The sequence below is a fragment of the Xenopus laevis genome, chromosome 2S (genome assembly GCF_017654675.1).
Source record: "Xenopus laevis strain J_2021 chromosome 2S, Xenopus_laevis_v10.1, whole genome shotgun sequence".
Classification (NCBI taxonomy): Eukaryota; Metazoa; Chordata; class Amphibia; order Anura; family Pipidae; genus Xenopus; species Xenopus laevis.
In genome coordinates this window covers 167,393,708-167,415,613 of record NC_054374.1, presented here as the reverse complement: position 1 = coordinate 167,415,613, position 21,906 = coordinate 167,393,708, and the positions used below count along the sequence as shown (strand labels likewise).

The window sequence follows — 21,906 nt, the reverse complement described above, 5'->3', positions numbered from 1 at the left end:
CTGATCTGAGGGCCACACAGCATAGAATTGTCCTACAAAGCTTGCACTCTAATCCCAGTTCTGATCTGAGGGCCACACAGCATAGAATTGTCCTACAAAGCTTGCACTCTAATCCCAGTACTGACATGAGGCTCAATTATTTGTCTTCTTCTGACTATTTACAACTTTTAAAAGGGGTCCCCATCTAAAAACAATTTCTGTATTTTCTCTTGATTTACTAATACAATTGAGAATATTAAAATCAATAAAGACACTGGAGGGCAATGGCTGTTCCAATGGAAGGGACAACAGGGGAAGAGATTAAACCATTCCCCAGGCCTGGAATTCCTTTTCCCAATAAACAGACTGGGGATAAAGTGTTGTGGTGATGTTACACATTACAACCACAAGGTGGCGCCAGGCGCAGTGCAATGACCAATCACGTGCTGGGAATGGGTTTTCCCTGTGTTTATTGAGCAGGTTAATCCCAGTAGCTCAGACTGGAGGGAGGAGACTCAGGGAAATACCAACAACAAGAAGTGGCAGCAGCGAGAGGTCAGTGCAGTTATTTATCTGCTCTCATGTGATTAGAGTGTAAGCTCTGCTGGTCAGAGACTGCTGAGAATGATGGGAAGTGCAGGACTGAGATCCCTAATACTGCATTCATAGTGGGTGTTTAGTTACCCTTTAGTATTAAACTCTTATCAAACTCTGCCTGAAGCCTAGAACTGTGTGACCCTCAGATCAGTACTGGGATTCAAGTGCAAGCTTTGTAGGTCAATTTCATGCTGTGTGTCCAACACATCAGAACTGGGATTAGAGTGCAAGCTTTGTAGGACAATGCCATGCTCTGTGATCCTCATATCAATACTGGGATTAGAGTGCAAGCTTTGTAGGTCAATTTCATGCTGTGTGTCCAACACATCAGAACTGGGATTAGAGTGTAAACTTTGTAGGACAATGCCATGCTCTGTGACCCTCATATCAATACTGGGATTAGAGTGCAAGCTTTCTAGGTCAATTTCATGCTGTGTGTCCAACACATCAGAACTGGATTTAGAGTGCAAGCTTTGTAGGACAATTCCATGCTCTGTGACCCTCAGATCAGTACTGGGATTAGAGTGCAAGCTTTGTAAAACAATTCTATACTGTGTGACCCTCAGATCAGAACTGGGATTAGAGTGCACGTTTTGTAGGTCAATTTCATGCTGTGTGACCAACACATCAGAACTGGGATTAGAGTGCAAGCTTTGTAGGATAATTCCATGCTCTGTGACCCTCAGATCAGAACTGGGATTAGAGTGTGAGCTTTTTGGGTCAGTGAACTGTATCAGTTAATATTGTAGTTAGTAGAGTTTGGAGAGGTCGGTCACAAGGTGGCGCTATAGTCAATTTGGATAAAATGCAGTCGAGATGGCCTCAGAGCTTTCCGGATAATGGGTTTCCAGAATAATGGATCCCATACCTGTACCCCTTGGTTTATATTCAAGGTGCTGCTGAGATTTAAAATGCCCCACTGAGCATCATGGGAAATCCATGGTTGCAGAGAATTCTGGGAAATGATGTCAGAGGTCAGGGGTCTGTTTATAGAAGGAGGAAGGAGATAACTTTAACCCAATCACAACATCAGATCCAATAATTCCTTCCAGCAGGAATCCCCTCCCCTATGATCTGCCTGATATAAAGGGGAACTTAACCTTAACATTCTCATATCCAAGCGTACAAGGTTATCTCTTATCATTATTATTTCTATTCAAATTTATCTGACATCACCTGAGCACCCAAGCACCCTTTCAACTCCTCTTGCTTTCTGGTTTTTATTTCCCGTTCTGCTGCCTTGAACCTGAAACTAAAAAGCTTGTTGCTAGGGGGTGTGGTCTTGGCAACGAGAATGCTTAATTTGCTGTTAATCTGCATTTATTGTGCAAGTTATGGCTTTTTTTTAATTGCCTTTTTCTGTGGTTACATCATCGTTCATTTTGCTTCCTTTTATTCCATCGTTTATATGAATTTGTGCTCATTCAAGTAATGTCATTATTCTGCTGCTGGTGCAGGAAAAACGGAAACGAGAGAGAGAGAGTAAGTGAGTAAGTTGCCCTTTAGAGGAACCTGAAATTGTTTCACTCTTATTTCACTATAAATGGAAACAACTATTAATGCAGTTTTCTTTCCTCTGTGTTGTGCTTGTGGGCTGAGACCCGTCTGCTGGATACAGTGAAACTTGTCAGGTCTCTATGGGGGAATGACCTTAGCAACCAGGCATTAGATTCAGTAGCAACTGGAGGATCAATAGGATGATAAGATAATTAAAGGGCAAGGACACCCAGCTGATGGGGGTGAAATATAATAAATAGTAGGGATGCACTGAATCCACTATTTTGGATTCGGACGAACCCCCGAATCCTTGCAAAAGATTCGAGCGAATACCAAATCGAATCCATATCCTAATCCTAATATTGGAAGGGGAAAACATTTTTTAATTCCTTGTTCTGTGACAAAAAGTCACACGATTTCCATCCCCACCCTCATTTGCATATGCAAATTAGGATTCGGTTCGGCCGGGCAGAAGGATTCTGATTCCTGGATTCGGTGCATCCCTATTAAATAGAATTGCAGGCGGCATCACGCGTGTAACACGGAGTCTGCGTGTAATTATCATGTGCTACTGTGACAGGGGCCAAACACAGACTTGTGGGAAGTTCTAAATGTGCAAATACTATAAAAAGAAACTGCACTTCCCCTTTGGGTGACGAGGCCACGGATTGGCTGTGGAGTGAGTGTGAGTGTGAGTGTGAGTGTGAGTCACCCTGGCACAGACACATTTCCAGGTCATTACTAAAGAAATCAGACTTGTGACAGATCATTAACTTCCCCTTTATCCTGAACAGAGCTGATTGGTTGAGATGAAATCTGTAGAGAACCAGCCTGTGGCTAATACTGGCCCAGCAGATCCCGGGCACAGCAAAGTCACATGTGCTGTTCATTAGAGACACAGGAGCTAATTAAACACAAGTCGTTGGGACTAACCACAGCGACACATTGATTGGTTTTACCCGACAAGAAACAACATTGTAGGATTCGATGAGAAAAGAGACAAAGTTTGCAAAGAAAGAAAATATAACAGCCAGTCCTAAACAGCTCCTGCTCTGACCTCTCATTGGCTGATTTTAGTTACACTTCTCATTGTAATTGGCTCATTATCTTCCCTCTTCTCACTCATTAGCATATTCCATTTACTATTCACTTTTACTGGTTCATTCTCTTTCCCTCACTCCCTCTCATTGGCTAATTATCTTACCTCCCCCCATTGGGTTATTCCAGTAATTTATCTCACTTTATTCCTGCCCATCTATTTACTGACACTTCCCACCCAACGTCTTCTTATTATTGACTCCTCCCCCCTCCCACTCATTGACTCTTTCCCTCCCCCACTCCCACTCATTGACCCTTTCCCTCCCCCACTCCCACTCATTGACCCTTTCCCTTCCCCACTCCTACTCATTGACTGTTTCCCTCCCCCCTCCCACTCATTGACCCTTTCCCTCCCACACTCCCACTCAATGACTCTTTCCCTCCCCCACTCCCACTCATTGACCCTTTCCCTCCCCCACTCCCACTCATTGACTCTTTCCCTCCCCCACTCCCACTCATTGACCCTTTCCCTCCCCACTCCCACTCATTGGCTCTTTCCCTTCCCACCTTTTCTGATTGACTCTTTCACTGTCCCCACTCTTTTTCTTGCTTTACTCCTCCTCACCCTCTAGTACCTAAATCCTTTTGCACTTTTCTCTTTTATTGACTCTTCCCATTTCCACCTCTTATTGTTAGAATCCACTGACATTTCATTCCTCTCATTGGCTCTTTTCCTTAGCCCCTCTGCTTCTCATTGGCTGAATCCACTGCACCACTCTCTCTTATTGGCTCTTCCCACCCCTCTCATTGGCTTATTCCATTTTCCCTGCTTGGGGCCCTTGAGCTATAAGTTGGGAGTGTTTGTGAGTTTGGGTTCCAGACATAAATAGATTATTCCTGCACAAGGAAAAACACCCTATTGGGGCACATACGGCATTGGGACTGTTCCAACTGCACAATGGGGTGATTTATTCCTATGAATGTGTTGGGCCCCGAGCCAGAGTTGAACTCTCCCTGCAATGAATTCTTTGTTATGAGATTTTTCTGTTCCACCGGCTGATACTCAGCAACCGAGGACAGACCTCACCCCCACGTCTCCCCCCCCAGATTATTATTAGTCTTTATCCTCAGTTCTGTTATTCCCAAATCTATTAGCCAGGAGACCTGTTCAACCCTCACTCCAAGACTTGAAGTCTCTGCTTTCATCGAAACATTTGTGAATTACACCCAACAACTCCCTGTTCCCCTAAAGAGCCCCAATTATATTTATTATTATATATTCTGGAGGCCCCCCTTAGTACTTAGCATGTCCCTCCCCATAGGGGGCTTCGGTTATTAACCCACTGCCTCTCTGGGCTCCCTGGTTTATGGGCACAACCAAGTGGAATGGGGCCCAAAGAAAAAACAAAAAGTCCAAATAAACCCCACCCAGGACTCTGCCCACTTCTTCTGCAAACCCCACCCCTTTTACACATGCAATTTGGACCCTGCTTCTTTCCCCAGTTCTGCAACGAGGCCCCTGGGTGGGTTTCCTCCTGTCCCCCTTTATGGTGGCTTTGCTGCTTTGTTGTCAGTGAAGAATGAAGCCCCCACCTGTCCAAATTAAACTTAAATTGCCACAAGGCAAATCCACTGCTGCAAGGCTGGAATAAGTGATACTCAGAGTTCCCTGTATAACTCAGCCTGCAGCCTTGTGCCTTTATATGGTCACAGAACAACCCCTCAGTGACTTCTAATATCCTTATCATTTACAGTAGGGGGTACATTATCCCTTATAATACATGAGTGATACTCAGAGTTCCCTGTATAACTCAGCCTGCAGCCTTGTGTCTTTATATGGTCACAGACCCCTCAGTGACTTCTAATATCCTTATCATTTACAGTAGGGGGTACATTATCCCTTATAATACATGAGTGATACTCAGAGTTCCCTGTATAACTCAGCCTGCAGCCTTGTGCCTTTATATGGTCACAGAACAACCCCTCAGTGACTTCTAATATCCTTATCATTTACAGTAGGGGGTACATTATCCCTTATAATACATGAGTGATACTCAGAGTTCCCTGTATAACTCAGCCTGCAGCCTTGTGCCTTTATATGGTCACAGAACAACCCCTCAGTGACTTCTAATATCCTTATCATTTACAGTAGGGGGTACATTATCCCTTATAATACATGAGTGATACTCAGAGTTCCCTGTATAACTCAGCCTGCAGCCTTGTGTCTTTATATGGTCACAGAACAACCCCTCAGTGACTTCTAATATCCTTATTTACAGTAGGGGGTACATTATCCCTTATAATAAATGAGTGATACTCAGAGTTCCCTGTATAACTCAGCCTGTAGCCTTGTGCCTTTATATGGTCACAGAACAACCCTCAGTGACTTCTAATATCCTTATCATTTACAGTAGGGGGTACATTATCCCTTATAATACATGAGTGATACTCAGAGTTCCCTGTATAACTCAGCCTGCAGCCTTGTGCCTTTATATGGTCACAGAACAACCCCTCAGTGACTTCTAATATCCTTATCATTTACAGTAGGGGGTGCATTATCCCTTATAATACATGAGTGATACTCAGAGTTCCCTGTATAACTCAGCCTGTAGCCTTGTGCCTTTATATGGTCACAGAACAACCCCTCAGTGACTTCTAATATCCTTATCATTTACAGTAGGGGGTACATTATCCCTTATAATACATGAGTGATACTCAGAGTTCCCTGTATAACTCAGCCTGTAGCCTTGTGTCTTTATATGGTCACAGAACAACCCCTCAGTGACTTCTAATATCCTTATCATTTACAGTAGGGGGGTACATTATCCCTTATAATACATGAGTGATACTCAGAGTTCCCTGTATAACTCAGCCTGCAGCCTTGTGCCTTTATATGGTCACAGAACAACCCCTCAGTGACTTCTAATATCCTTATCATTTACAGTAGGGGGTACATTATCCCTTATAATACATGAGTGATACTCAGAGTTCCCTGTATAACTCAGCCTGCAGCCTTGTGCCTTTATATGGTCACAGAACAACCCCTCAGTGACTTCTAATATCCTTATCATTTACAGTAGGGGGTGCATTATCCCTTATAATACATGAGTGATACTCAGAGTTCCCTGTATAACTCAGCCTGTAGCCTTGTGCCTTTATATGGTCACAGAACAACCCCTCAGTGACTTCTAATATCCTTATCATTTACAGTAGGGGGTGCATTATCCCTTATAATACATGAGTGATACTCAGAGTTCCCTGTATAACTCAGCCTGTAGCCTTGTGCCTTTATATGGTCACAGAACAACCCCTCAGTGACTTCTAATATCCTTATCATTTACAGTAGGGGGTACATTATCCCTTATAATACATGAGTGATACTCAGAGTTCCCTGTATAACTCAGCCTGTAGCCTTGTGTCTTTATATGGTCACAGAACAACCCCTCAGTGACTTCTAATATCCTTATCATTTACAGTAGGGGGGTACATTATCCCTTATAATACATGAGTGATACTCAGAGTTCCCTGTATAACTCAGCCTGTAGCCTTGTGCCTTTATATGGTCACAGAACAACCCTCAGTGACTTCTAATATCCTTATCATTTACAGTAGGGGGTACATTATCCCTTATAATACATGAGTGATACTCAGAGTTCCCTGTATAACTCAGCCTGCAGCCTTGTGCCTTTATATGGTCACAGAACAACCCCTCAGTGACTTCTAATATCCTTATCATTTACAGTAGGGGGTGCATTATCCCTTATAATACATGAGTGATACTCAGAGTTCCCTGTATAACTCGGCCTGTAGCCTTGTGCCTTTATATGGTCACAGAACAACCCCTCAGTGACTTCTAATATCCTTATCATTTACAGTAGGGGGTACATTATCCCTTATAATACATGAGTGATACTCAGAGTTCCCTGTATAACTCAGCCTGTAGCCTTGTGTCTTTATATGGTCACAGAACAACCCCTCAGTGACTTCTAATATCCTTATCATTTACAGTAGGGGTACATTATCCCTTATAATACATGAGTGATACTCAGAGTTCCCTGTATAACTCAGCCTGCAGCCTTGTGCCTTTATATGGTCACAGAACAACCCCTCAGTGACTTCTAATATCCTTATCATTTACAGTAGGGGGTGCATTATCCCTTATAATACATGAGTGATACTCAGAGTTCCCTGTATAACTCAGCCTGTAGCCTTGTGCCTTTATATGGTCACAGAACAACCCCTCAGTGACTTCTAATATCCTTATCATTTACAGTAGGGGGTACATTATCCCTTATAATACATGAGTGATACTCAGAGCTCCCTGTATAACTCAGCCTGCAGCCTTGTGCCTTTATATGGTCACAGAACAACCCCTCAGTGACTTCTAATATCCTTATCATTTACAGTAGGGGGTACATTATCCCTTATAATACATGAGTGATACTCAGAGTCAGGGCCGCCATTAGAAATCACGGGGCCCCGTACAACAAAATTTTTGGGGCCCCCTGGGCCCCGCCCACACTGACGACCAAGCTCCGCCCCATATCCCGCCCACATCGCAGTTAAAAGACCACACAGACATCAGCGCTAAAAAAGTAACCCCCCCCCACACAAGTTGTAAAAAGCTATTGATGGTCAGGGCCCCCTTATAAAAAAAATTGGGGCCCCAAAAAAAAAAAAATTAAAATTTTTTTTTTTTTAAAAACATTGGTGGCAGGGGCCCCCTGTTAAAAAAAACTTGGGGCCCCAACAAAAAAAAATGTAAAAAAAACTAAAAAATAAACAAACATTGGTGGCAGGGGCCCCCTTCTAAGTTAAAAACAAATTGGGGCCCCAAAAAAAAATTTGAAAAAAAATTAATTTTTTTTTTTGAAAAAAAAAAAAAAAACATTGGCGGCAGGGGCCCCCTTATAAGTTAAAAACAAATTGGGGCCCCAAAAAAAATTTGAAAAAAAATTAATTTTTTTTTGAAAAAAAAAAAAAAACATTGGCGGCAGGGGCCCCCTTATAAGTTAAAAACAAATTGGGGCCCCAAAAAAAAAAATTTGGAGAAAAAAAAATTTTTTTGAAAAAAAAAAAAATGGTGGCAGGGGCCCCCTTACAAGTTAAAAACAAATTGGGGCCCCAAAAAAATTTTAAAAAAAAATAATTTTTTTTTGAAAAAAAAAAAAAACTGGTGGCAGGGGCCCCCTTACAAGTTAAAAAAATTTGGGGCCACCAAAAAGAAAATTAATTTGTTTTTTAAAAAAAAAAACAAAAAAAACAATGGTGGCAAGGGGCCCCTTACGAGTTAAAAAAAAAATTGGGGCCCCAAAAACAAAAGTTTTAAAAAAAAGATTGGTGGCAGGGGCCTATAGAATATTAAAATAATACATTGGTGGCCAGGGGATTAAAAAAAAAAAAACACAAACTGGTGTTCAGTAGAATTGAACTCATGGCTTCAGGACTTCAACTTCGCCTCCTTTCGTGACTTCGGGTCTTTTCACCGCTTCAGGACTTCGGCTTCGGCTGTTTTCGTGACTTCGGGTCTTTGCGCTGCTTCAGGACTTCGGCTTCGGCTGTTTTCGTGACTTCGGGTCTTTTCGGCGCTTCGTGACTTCGGGACTTCGGCTTTTTCCGTGACTTCGGGTCTTTTCGTCGCATCGGCTTCGGCTTTTCGGCACTTCCGCATTCGGCACTGAAGAGGCAAGACGTACGGCTCGGGCGCTCGTAAGGGGGGCCCGGATCTTCAAAAAAATGCAGCGCTGCCGGGCCCCCCTTCATGCCCGGGCCCGGTACGCTTGTCCCCCCTGTCCCCCCCTGATGGCGGCCCTGCTCAGAGTTCCCTGTATAACTCAGCCTGCAGCCTTGTGCCTTTATATGGTCACAGAACAACCCCTCAGTGACTTCTAATATCCTTATCATTTACAGTAGGGGGTACATTATCCCTTATAATACATAAGTGATACTCAGAGTTCCCTGTATAACTCAGCCTGCAGCCTTGTGCCTTTATATGGTCACAGAACAACCCCTCAGTGACTTCTAATATCCTTATCATTTACAGTAGGGGGTACATTATCCCTTATAATACATGAGTGATACTCAGAGTTCCCTGTATAACTCAGCCTGCAGCCTTGTGCCTTTATATGGTCACAGAACAACCCCTCAGTGACTTCTAATATCCTTATCATTTACAGTAGGGGGTACATTATCCCTTATAATACATGAGTGATACTCAGAGTTCCCTGTATAACTCAGCCTGCAGCCTTGTGCCTTTATATGGTCACAGAACAACCCCTCAGTGACTTCTAATATCCTTATCATTTACAGTAGGGGGTACATTATCCCTTATAATACATGAGTGATACTCAGAGTTCCCTGTATAACTCAGCCTGCAGCCTTGTGCCTTTATATGGTCACAGAACAACCCCTCAGTGACTTCTAATATCCTTATCATTTACAGTAGGGGGTACATTATCCCTTATAATACATGAGTGATACTCAGAGTTCCCTGTATAACTCAGCCTGCAGCCTTGTGCCTTTATGTGGTCACAGAACAACCCCTCAGTGACTTCTAATATCCTTATCATTTACAGTAGGGGGTACACTATCCCTTATAATACATGAGTGATACTCAGAATTCCCTGTATAATAATATTCTCCATTAATGTCCAGGCTGTGGCAATAACAGGGCAGTAGTAACTCACACCCACCCACCTTTATATGTTAGAGATCAGAGGGCAAGTGCTGTTCCCATAATGATGATTATTGAGTAAATTCAGAGTTGCCAGATTGTGAGCAATTGTATCCCAGGGGCACTTTCTGGTGAGGCGGAGGCCACGTAACTGTCAGTAAATAAGGCCTAAGTGAGCCGTGACTCCCGGGCCACTTCTGTGCAGCTTTATGTGACACGAGATATCAGATTTCTCCCTTGCAGTGATTGTGGTTTAATTTCTCCTTCTTTACTTTGCTTCCTGATAAATTGCCCTGTAACAAAGTAACGTGATCCTGATGTACTAATTGTGTTGGATCTGATTGGATGGTGGCACTAATTGCAAATGCCAAATCCTTTTGCCCCAGGAATGACAGTTGTGTGACACATTTATAGGCTCTCGTGGGCACTGGGCTCCGGGCATCATCTCTGCGGCCTGTGCTGATATTGGACCAGCCTGGATTATAGTTCATGTATTTCCCATGGAACAGAATCTTTCCCGGTATAGTGGGATTTATAAATAAAGGTGGGATATGACGTATTGATATAATTACTGTACATAGTAACAGGGGAACTGAGTTGGAAAAAAGACTCAAGACTTTTAACCCTCCTTTAATACATTGCTGACCCTAAACTACAAGTTTATTCCCCACTAGTGACCCCCAGTCTGTCTCCATTAAGGATTTGCCCAAATTATCCCATCAAATAGGCTCTAAAATGATTATTATTCTTCACAAGGGAGGAGCAAATAGGGGTAAGATTGGGGTGAGATAGAGAATGGAGGGAGATTAGGGATATCTGAGGGGGTCAGGTCAGGTCAGCAGAGGTTTCCCCCCAACCCTACAAGTACATTTGGGAGCCTGTCAGCTTCTGGCTTCTGCTGAAACTACTGTAAAACTGCCTTAACTGTGACGTCAAAGGGGAAGATCTTGAGATGTGACTGGCTGCTGAGACCGGGGTACATGACTTTGGGGTACATGACTCTTGGGTACAGCTTCTGTTGTGCATTCTTATGGGTTATATGTTTTTTGGGTAAAGCTTCTGGGGTACATGCCTTTGGGCTACATGTTTCTGGGGTACATGCCTGTGGGTTACATGTTTCTGAGGTACATGCCTGTGGGTTATATGTTTCTGGGGTACATGCCTGTGGGTTACATGTTTCTGGGGTAAATTCCTGTGGGTTACATGTTTCTGGGGTACATGCCTGTGGGTTACATGTTTCTGGGGCACATGCCTGTGGGTTATATGTTTCTGGGGTACATTCCTGTGGGTTACATGTTTCTGGGGTACATGCCTGTGGGTTACATGTTTCTGGGGTACATTCCTGTGGGTTACATGTTTCTGGGGTACATGCATGTGGGTTACATGTTTCTGGGGTACATGCCTGTGGGTTACATGTTTCTGGGGTACATGCCTGTGGGTTACATGTTTCTGGGGTACATGCCTGTGGGTTATATGTTTCTGGGGCACATGCCTGTGGGTTACATGTTTCTGGGGTACATGCCTGTGGGTTACATGTTTCTGGGGCACATGCCTGTGGGTTACATGTTTCTGGGGTACATGCCTGTGTGGGTTACATGTTTCTGGGGCTACATGCCTGTGGGTTACATGTTTCTGGGGTACATGCCTGTGGGTTACATGTTTCTGGGGTACATGCCTGTGGGTTACATGTTTCTGGGGTACATGCCTGTGGGTTACATGTTTCTGGGGTACATGCCTGTGGGTTACATGTTTCTGGGGTACATACCTGTGGGTTACATGTTTCTGGGGTACATGCCTGTGGGTTACATGTTTCTGGGGTACATGCCTGTGGGTTACATGTTTCTGGGGTACATGCCTGTGGGTTACATGTTTCTAGGGTACATACCTGTGGGTTACATGTTTCTGGGGTACATGCCTGTGGGTTACATGTTTCTAGGGTACATACCTGTGGGTTACATTTTTCTGGGGTACATGCCTGTGGGTTACATGACTATTCAGACAGTAATCTTGTCTTTGCATCTACATGTTAAAGTGCACTTCTGGTCACTAATATCCACATATTTGTAACTGTAACCAGGGTTAGTGGTCCCACAGGCTATTGGTCTCTGCCCCAATAATCTACACTGCACCCCTAAGTGAGATCTGTAACTGTACCCAGATTTATTCCCAGGTAATATCCCCAATTATACAAGACATTGACCTCTGTGCCCTTGTGCCACGCGGCATCATTATGGATAAGACAGAGACACCCCAGGACTTGGCTAATAGTTCTCTGTGTAATGATTGGCTGAGATGCGTCCCTGTGTGTATAGAGGGGCTACACAGCTGCACCAGGGCTATTTACAGGGGTATTACTATTTATGTGCCACATCCCTGCACCCCTGGGCTCAGTGCCATGTTGGGAGGCAAGTTGGGGTGAGTGGATGTTTATGTGCAGGGAGTGGGGGAGTGATGAGACTTTTCCTTGGGAACAAACAAGGGGGGCACAGAGTGGCCGTTGCTGGAGAAACTGCAGGAGAAAAGAAAGAAGCCGCGCGCCCCAGTTGCATCACAATGATGGGGATTGATGAGCATTTCTGAACTTCACACCTTTTGTTTCCTCATTCGCTGACACTCGACTATGAGGAAGTGCGAGGGGAAGGGAGAGTGTCACACATATGAGACTCAGAGAGAGAGAGAGAGAGAGAGAGAGAGAGAGAGAGAGAGAGAGAGAGAGAGAGAGAGAGAGACTGCTCCGGATCAGCAGTGAGACAGCTGCACAAGGTAAAACTCCTTCCATGTTTGTGTCTCTGCCTGACCCCTTATTAAAGGGGAAGTGCAACTCTGTGCCGGAGAGACAGACGGATACACAGAGACAGCCTTGTCCATGGGGGGGGGCTAGCTTTTGAGCAAAAGGACTTAAAGGGGTTAATCACTTTCCAACATTTTTTTCTGTTCCGTTGGTTTCAGATAATTCAACAGAAATAAAGACTTTTCCATTTTTCTAATATAGAAGTTTAAAGTTTCATGTTTCCCCTTCTTATGTGTTTGTGAAGCAGCTGTGGGAGGGGGGTCAGCGACCCTGTAACTGATCCATGAGTTGATCCATGCGTTTGTCCCTGCTGAGCAGAATCCCTGAGTGTCATTAAAGACAACTGTTAGACTTGATACAATAGTTACTGATATTCCCCATAGATCCTACTGAGAAATGGACCAACTAATGGATCAACTAAATGTAACAAATTGTATCAGTTCAGATGTTTTATTGATCTATCAGACTGAAACACCAACATCCAACTTTAACCTGACATTTTGGGAAAACGATAAAAAATAGAAGATGGAAAGTATTTGAAAAAAGTCTTTATTTCTGGTGAACAATCTGAAAAGGTGAACATCCCCTTTAATTATCCTACAGATCCGGGGGGGGGGTGAGCATCACTGCGAGGAAGAAGATTTGGGGGTTGTCATGTGAGGGTGCAGGTCTGCAGGGGGGACAGTGCTGTGTCCCAGAGTTACCCCAATGTCTCTATATATCTGTAACCTTGTTATGAGCTAAGGGGGCCCAGTCTGAAGGTCAGTTAGGGGGAGATTTGGGGTGAGTGTTTATTTGTACCCTGGGTACCCCTGGAACTATAGCAGGGTGACACCCCAATGTTTCTATATATCTGTAACCTTGTTATGAGCTAAGGGGGCCCAGTCTGAAGGCCAGTTAGGGGGAGATTTGGGGTGAGTGCTTATTTGTACCCTGGGTACCCCTGGAACTATAGCAGGGTGACACCCCAATGTTTCTATATATCTGTAACCTTGTTATGAGCTAAGGGGGCCCAGTCTGAAGGTCAGTTAGGGGGAGATTTGGGGTGAGTGTTTGTACCCTGGGTACCCCTGGAACTATAGCAGGGTGACACCCCAATGTTTCTATATATCTGTAACCTTGTTATGAGCTAAAGGGGTCCAGTCTGAAGGCCAGTTAGGGGGAGATTTGGGGTGAGTGCTTATTTGTACCCTGGGTACCCCTGGAACTATAGCAGGGTGACACCCCAATGTTTCTATATATCTGTAACCTTGTTATGAGCTAAGGGGTCCCAGTCTGAAGGCCAGTTATGGGGAGATTTGGGGTGAGTGTTTATTTGTACCCTGGATACCCCTGGAACTATAGCAGGGTGACACCCCAATGTTTCTATATATCTGTAACCTTGTTATGAGCTAAGGGGGCCCAGTCTGAAGGTCAGTTGGGGGAGATTTGGGGTGAGTGCTTATTTGTGCCCTGGGTACCCCTGGAACTATAACAGGGTGACACCCCAATGTTTCTATATATGTGTAACCTTGTTATGAGCTAAGGGGGCCCAGTCTGAAGGCCAGTTAGGGGGAGATTTGGGGTGAGTGCTTATTTGTACCCTGGGTACCCCTGGAACTATAGCAGGGTGACTGTTACCCCAATGTTTCTATATATCTGTAACCTTGTTATGAGCTAAGGGGGCCCAGTCTGAAGGTCAGTTAGGGGGAGATTTGGGGTGAGTGCTTATTTGTACCCTGGGTACCCCTGGAACTATAGCAGGGTGACTGTTACCCCAATGTTTCTATATATCTGTAACCTTACTCTCAAGCTGTCAGTCGGGGCTCCCTCCCCAGGTCCCAGTTTGTTTCCTGACCTCCTGACCATATTACAGGGTCAGTGAGTAATAAAGCAACTGTAGTTTAAATGTAGTGTCTATAGTGATACATTATATCTGCCTTATCATCTTTATGACCCCTGTTGACAATTACACTCCTGTATTTGGGAATACTCATTGTATCCCGAGCTGCTGGGGTGAAATATATATATTTCTGAGCAGTTGCTTATAATGTTTCGAATAGATTCTTGATGCTCATACAGAGGGGGGAAAGGAAACTGCAATTAAACCTTCATCCAAAGACATTGATGACCACGTAAATCACTTTCTTTCTCCGGCACAGTATTGTAACCGTCTCCTTTAACTGTTTTCCTTCCGGCCCACAAAGTGGGGGGACCTGGTGGGGGTCAGCGCCGCGTGACTTTCGTTCTGTTTTTGGTTCATTATCAAGTTCCTGTAGAGGAAATGTGATAAAGAATTTCCCTCCTTGTGCAGCTGGAGACTAAATCGCCAATGACATTAAACACAAATAGCAAAATATTTAAAGTAAACATTAAAATTATCATTTTAAACATTGTAGAATTACACACTTAAGCACTGTGTGGTTTTTTAATAGCACTTTATGAATATTCTTCATATATGCCCATTGTGACATCCCTTCTATCCTGTATCACCATTGTGACGTCAGCAGGTACATTAAGCTGAAGCTGGTGGCCAGTTCCCCCCACTCTTATCCAGGTTGGATGGTCACATTGCAATAAGTCTTTAGGGCATTTATTTTATCCAGAAAATTCCAGCTTCTCTCCCAGAATTTTCCATCAGAGCAGAGGGAGAATCTGGGATTGGACCCTGGAGCTCAGAACAAGCCCCACGGTCCTTGGCGATAGGCTGAGACTCCCCGCACCCTTCTGTGGTCAGGGACACAAACATGAAAAGAGGAAGCGAGCGAGAGCTGTGGGAGGGGGGGGTCCGGAACTAACAGCGGACGTTGCCCATCAGATTAAATGCTCTGCCAGTTTGGCCGTCACACATTACACAATGACACAAACGCTACAGAGTCGGAAAGTGCAGAATTGTGTGTGTCCCACTGACTCAGCATTACAGTTGGGGTGGGACAGACCCACAGCACCCATTTCTGCCAGGCGGGTGCAGTTACAGTGCCAAACAGCTGCTCATTTCATTATTAGATTTGCTGACTTGGTGTCTCTTTGGGTACAGATTGAAGACCCCTTTATGATTGACAGTTTTCTACTTAAACAAAGAGAGATCAAAGGCACAAGTGATCCCATTGTTTTTAGTTAGACCCTTCCACGCACCTCCCCCCAGGTTCTGTATTGTGCGGATTGTGCTTTGGGCTCTGTGACTACGGTGATTCCCTGGTGGGGCACCCTGTGAATTATTATGGGCAATACGGCAGATGTCTGTAAATCTGAATCTACAGTGGGTGGAAATTTCCTCTTTTCTTGGTTTGTTTTCATTCATATCATAGAGTCATATCATTATATAAAGGTGCACATAGGGTGGGCAAAGCACTGGCAAATTGATATGGGAAAAGCAATCACGCCACCCTTGGTCAGGGCTGGTATTGTCATGGACATAAGGACTTCAGCTCAGGTCTCCCTTGGATGCATTTCAGAGAGAAGAAGGGGAAGGATAAGGGGATAGAAAAGAGAAGGGAAAGGGCAGGAGGATGGAAAAGAAGAAGGGAAAGGAGAAGGCGATAGGAGTGAGACGAAGGGGAAGTACATGGTACTGGTAAAGAGAAGAAGGGAAAGGATAAGGGGATGGGAAAGAGAAGAAGGGAAAGGACAATGAGATGGGAGAGACAAGAAGGGAAGGGTAAGGGGATGGAAAAGAGAAGAAGAGAACGAACAAGAGAATGGGAGAGAGAAGAAGGGAAAGGATAAGGGAATGGAAAAAAGAAGAAGGGAAAGAACAAGGAGATGGGAGAGAGAAGAAGGGAAAGGATAAGGGAATGGAAAAGAGAAGAAGGGAAAGGACAAGGGGGTGGAAAAGAGAAGAAGGGTGTGACGAAAATTACTTACCCTGGTGGTCTAGTGGTGCGGCGGGGACGCCCACCATGATGCTCTTCTTGCTGCACCATTACTGATCCTTAGGGCGCGCACGCCCGCGTCTTTATGGACGCGGACGCGCTGGCTTGATGACGTTTGCGCGCAATGGTGCGAAATTCAAAGGGGCTTCATTCAGATTTGCATTGCCTGTTATAGGAGTTTGTTCCTGGTGCTATCTGAGCCTTTGCTAAATCTGTTTTGAACCTGTTTGATTCAGAGCCGGGCCAAAACGGCCAGGCGCCCTAGACAACCTGGCGGGCCACGGCGCCGGCTCAGTGAGTGCAAAACTGCGCATGCGTGAAACTGCGCTCCAGCGAGCATGGTCAAAGCTACGCTCCAGCGCGCATGCGTGAAATGACGGGTGCGCAGAAGCACATTTACGCGAAAGCTAAAAGCGGCAGTCTGGGAGAGACAGGACCGGACACGGGGTAGGAGACAGAGCAGGTATGTGCCTGGCGTCCCCCCCAGGTTTGCGCCCTAGGCACGTGCCTACTCTGCCTACCCCTAGTTCCGGCCCTGGTTTGATTCCTGTTGTGACCCCTGCCTGGCTTTTGACTATTCTGACCTCTGGATCCTGACCCATGCCTGATTACCGACTACCTCTTCTGCTTAACCCCTCGGATTAACTTCCTGGTTGGACCCTTGCCTGCCTGACTACGTTTATTCTCTGCCTGCCCCGACCTGGCCTGATCTGACTGTACCACGACCTTCTGCCCAAAGATCTTTGCATTTACTGTGGGGAAAAAGGTCATTTTCGAAATCAATGTCCTAAGAGGTCGGGAAACTTCCAAGCCTAAATGGAGCTCCATTTGGGTTCCTCTCCCCATTTTTCCTCTAGGATTATGTTACCAGTTATGTCAACCTGGCCTACGGGCGCTGTTTAGGTTGCAGCTCTTTTGGATTCTGGGGCAGAGGGGAATTTTTTGGATGCTGCCTTCACAGTAAAGTTTAATATTCCTTTAACCTCTCTAAATCCTCCTATGAGAATCTTAGCGGTTGACAAAAACCCCCTGGGGTCAGGTTTGGTAACCAAGAAGACTGCGGTCTTATCTATGTGTTCGAACAACTTGCACTGTGAGAAATTAGCCTTTTTTATTATTGAGGGTGCTTCCTCTCCTCTGATATTGGGGTTACCTTGGCTACAAACACATAACCCACATATCGACTGGGTAACTGGGAAGGTTTTACAATGGGGTTTAAATTGTGAGGGTTCTTGCATTCCTCAGGTAATGGTGGTTGCATCTCTTGAAGGTTTACCTGCGGCATATGCCGAATCTACTGATGTTTTTTCCAAGAAAGCCACAGAGACCTTACCCTCACATAGGCAGTATGACTGCCCAATTTACCTCATCCCTGGGTCTTCTCCCCCTCGAGGGAGAACTTATCCTCTCTCATTGCCTGAAGCCCACGCAATGAGAGAACATATCAGTGAAAACCTTGAAAGGGGTTTTATCAGATCCTCTAGTTCCCCTGCCGGTGCTGGATTATTTTTTGTCGGAGGGAAAGATGGTGGTCTTCACCCTTGTATAGACTACAGGGGTCTTAACATGATCACCATAAAAAATCGTTACCCCCTTCCTCTGATTTCCGAATTATTTGACCAGGATAAAAATGCCAACATTTATTCCAAGCTTGATCTTCGAGGTGCTTATAACCTCATCCGTATCAGGGAAGGGGATGAGTGGAAGACGGCCTTTAACACCAGGGACGGCCACTACGAATATTTAGTAATGCCATTTGGTTTTTGTAATGTCCCCGCAGTGATTCAGGAATTTGTCAATGACGTCTTCCGGGACCTGCTGGGATTATTCGTAGTGGTCTATCTAGACGATATCCTGATCTTTTCTTCCAACTTGATTGATCACCGTAAAAACGTGCAGGAGATGTTACTCGGGTTGAGGAAAAATAACCTCTACGCCAAACTAGAGAAATGCACCTTTCGTCTGTCCAATTTTTGGGGTTTAACATCTCTAGTAAGGGTCTGGAAATGGATCCTGGGAAAGTTAAAGCGGTACTAGACTGGGCCCAGCCTCTTTCTTTGTGGGCAACTCAAAAGTTCTTAGGGTTCTACAACTATTACTGCCAATATATTAAAAATTTCTCTGTGATTGTGGCCCCTATCACTGATTTAACAAAAAAAGGTGCAGATCCGAGTATGTGGCCCCCCAATGCTATTCAAGCCTTCAAAATCCTCAAAGAGGAGTTTGTGTCTGCCCCCATTCTTCGTCACCCTGACACCACACTTCCATTCATTGTTGAGGTTGATGCCTCAGAGGTTGGGGTGGGGGGCAGTCCTTTCTCAAAGGCATCCAACAACCAACAAGGTACACCCTTGTGCCTTTTTCTCTAAAACTGTTTTGCCTGCCAAGGCTAATTATGATATCGGGAATAGAGAATTGTTGGCTGTTAACTGGGCCTTTGAGGAATGGCGGCATCTGTTGGAGGGGTCTTCACTGACCATAAAAATTTGTTGTATATCAAGTCTGCCGAGTGGCTGAATCCTAAGCAGGCCAGATGGGCTTTATTTTTCACCCGGTTTAATTTTTCCCTGACCTACAGGCCTGGCTCGAAAAACACCAAGGCAGATGCACTCTCTAGAAGTTTCGAATTCAACTCATCTGATTCTAGTGAGAGCATTCCTATCATTCCTGGTGAGTTAGTTGTGGCAGCTCTGGGATCAGATCTTGCCACACTATTATCCTCAGTCCAGTCTTCTGCCCCTGTAGAAACTTCCCCTGGGAAATTATTTGTTCCAGAGAATTTGAGGGAACTAGTTTTCGGCAAAGCTCATAATTCCAAAATGGCAGGACATCGTGGCATCACTAAAACGGTGTCCCTCTTGTCTCGCAATGTATGGTGGCCTTCCTTTAAGCAGGATGTCAAAAGATTTGTTGATTCTTGTCCTATTTGCCAAAGATCAAATCCTCCAGGAATTTGTCGCAGGGATTGTTGAGGCCCCTACTCGTCCCTGACAGACCCTGGTCCCATCTCTCGATGGATTTTATTGTCGATCTTCCCCCTTCTCTGGGGAAAACTGTAATTTGGGTGGTGGTGGACAGGTTCAGCAAGATGAGTTATTCATTTCCAATATCTTGAAGTTATATGGTTTTTCGGTCAATATTGTTGGGTACAATTTGTTTCAAAGTTTTGGAGAGCCTTTTGCTCTTTGGTGGGTATTGAGTTATCATTTTCTACTGCTTATCACCCTCAAACTAATGGGCAAACCGAAAGGGTTAATCAGTCCCTTGAACAATTTGTAAGGTGTTGTGTGTCTGACAACCAGTCCTCATGGGCTGAACTATTACCCTGGGTAGAATTTGCTTACAGTAATGCAACTCATTCTTCAATTGGTAAATCTCATTTTTTATTGTTAACGGTTTACATCCCAAAGCATTTTCTTTTTCTGGTTCTTTGTCCTCTGTACCTTCTGTCAATTCGTCCAACAAACAGTTTGCAAAAATTTGGTCTGGGGTGCACGACTCTCTTTCTGCAGCTACAACCGATAAGAAAAGAGCTGCCGATAGGTCTCGTAGAGAGGCACCCAAATATCAAATATTCATTGTCCAAGATCTCCTCGATTCTCGCCTAGTGCGGGGTTAGTTACAAAACCTTGTGAAATGGAAGGGCTACGGTCCTGAGGAAAACTCTTGGGTTCCTGTTGGTGATATTAGGGCTAATCGTCTCAGGAAGCAATTTCATTCTAAGTTTCCTGAGAAACCTGGGGGTCCAGTGGCCCCCTAGAGAGGGGGGTAATGCGATGAAAACGACTTACCCTGGTGATCTAGTGGTTCGGCGCGGACGCACCCCGCTCTTCTTCCTGCTCAATTATTGATCCTTAGGGCGCACGCGCGTCTCGTCCCCTTTATGGACATGGACGTGATGACGTCAGCGCGCAAAGGTGCGCAATGCCGCGAAATTCAAAGGGTATTTAAAGGGGCTTCATTCAGATTTGCATTGCACGTTATAGGAGTTTGTTCCTGGTGCTATCTGAGCTTTTGTTAAATCTGTTTTGAACCTGTTTGATTCCTGTTGTGACCCCTGCCTGACTTTTGACTATTCTGACCTCTGGATCCTGACCCCTGCCTGTATACCGACTACCTCTTCTGCTTAACCCTCTGATTAATTTCCTCGTTTTACCCTTGCCTGTCTGACTACGTTTATTCTCTGCCTGCCCCGACCCGGCCTGATCTGACTACTCTATTGCCTAAACGTCTTGTACAACGACCTTCTACCCAAAGACTTTACCTACAGTTGTGCCCCTTCGCTTGTTTCGAGCCTTTCACCTCTCGTTTTAAGACCTGGCGGCATCTAAGTAGCTGAGGGCTCCTCCCGAGGCCAAAGGCAGCTGCTACAGGCGTAAGCATGAGCTGAGACCAGGGTGCTTGGCATCGGTTCTAGATTCAGGGTGCCAACCATTACAAAGGGAAAGGACAAGGGGGTGGAAAAGAGAAGAAGGGAAAGGACAAGTGGATGGAAAATAGAATAAGGGAAAGGACAGGGGTATGGTAAAGGAAAAGGGGGTGGGAAAGAGGAGACGGGAGAGGACAAGGGATGGAGCACCCTGTGTAATGCTGTGGTTAGATGGACAGGCCTATTCTATAGGGGTAAACTGATGCCAGATTGAAGCTAAGCACCCACTTGATACATGTTTTGTAGAAACTGGTTATACTATTAGGAATACAATGCTCATGGGGCTCAAGTTATGCACGGACATTGCTCATGGGGCCCGAGATATGCATGACCATTGTACATGGGGCCATAGATATGCATGACCATTGTACATGGGGCCCGGGTTGTGCATGACTATTGTACATGGGGCAATAGAAACAGGAATCACTGGCACTGGAAGGCAGGTACAAGCAGGGAGAAGCCCTTGCGTGTTTATAAACACCTGCCTCAAGAGCCAGTGATTCCTGTTTCTATTGCACAATAGGAGGGTGCCGATCCCTCCATCACCGAGCACCAGACATTCATTTGTAGGCCAGGGTGTGCGAGCGGACCCTCCGTTTTGAATCATTGTACATGGGGCCCGAGATATGCATGACCATTGCTCATGGGGCCACAAGAAGTAGTTGCTGACCTGTTTGTGCATATGAGGAGGGTCCCTGAGAAGTTTTCTTGCCATTCATTCAACACATTAAAAGAAAACGCTGTAGGGCCCCCTAGACCCCTAGTATATGTGAATCTAGTGCCTCACTTGATTCAGAAGGAAATAAAAATCAGATAAAACTGTTTGTTATTGAAGTATTTGCTGTTTATTGGAATTCGGACCTTGGCTGCCGCCTGTGCCCCCCCCACTGTGCCCTCCTTTGCTCTTCAGCATTTGCCACTTACATCATGTGGGACAATGTTTAGCTCCAGAGACAACAAGGAAGAAACCTTTGTGACTCCTTTCTAAATGGCTTGTGGTTGTTGTGGTGGAGGTGCGGCTGATTCATGGAGAGATTAATCACTATAATGG

At 45.0% G+C, this 21,906-nt stretch overlaps 1 protein-coding gene across 7 annotated transcripts in view; it reads left to right on the top strand.

The window, feature by feature from the left end:
* Nucleotides 1-473: 473 nt before the first annotated feature.
* Nucleotides 474-21,906, top strand: part of arfgap1l.S (arf-GAP with Rho-GAP domain, ANK repeat and PH domain-containing protein 1-like S homeolog) — a 92,572-nt gene continuing 71,139 nt past the window's right edge. For 3 of the 7 annotated variants that reach the window (XM_041584661.1, XM_041584663.1, XM_041584660.1), the window contains exon 1: nucleotides 12,460-12,547. The gene's annotated coding sequence lies outside the window, so the exon portion shown is untranslated. Of the gene's footprint in view, nucleotides 535-12,457; nucleotides 12,548-21,906 lie in introns of those variants that run through there. The other 4 variants (XM_041584662.1, XM_041584659.1, XM_018250451.2 and 1 more) reach the window with 3 other exon arrangements.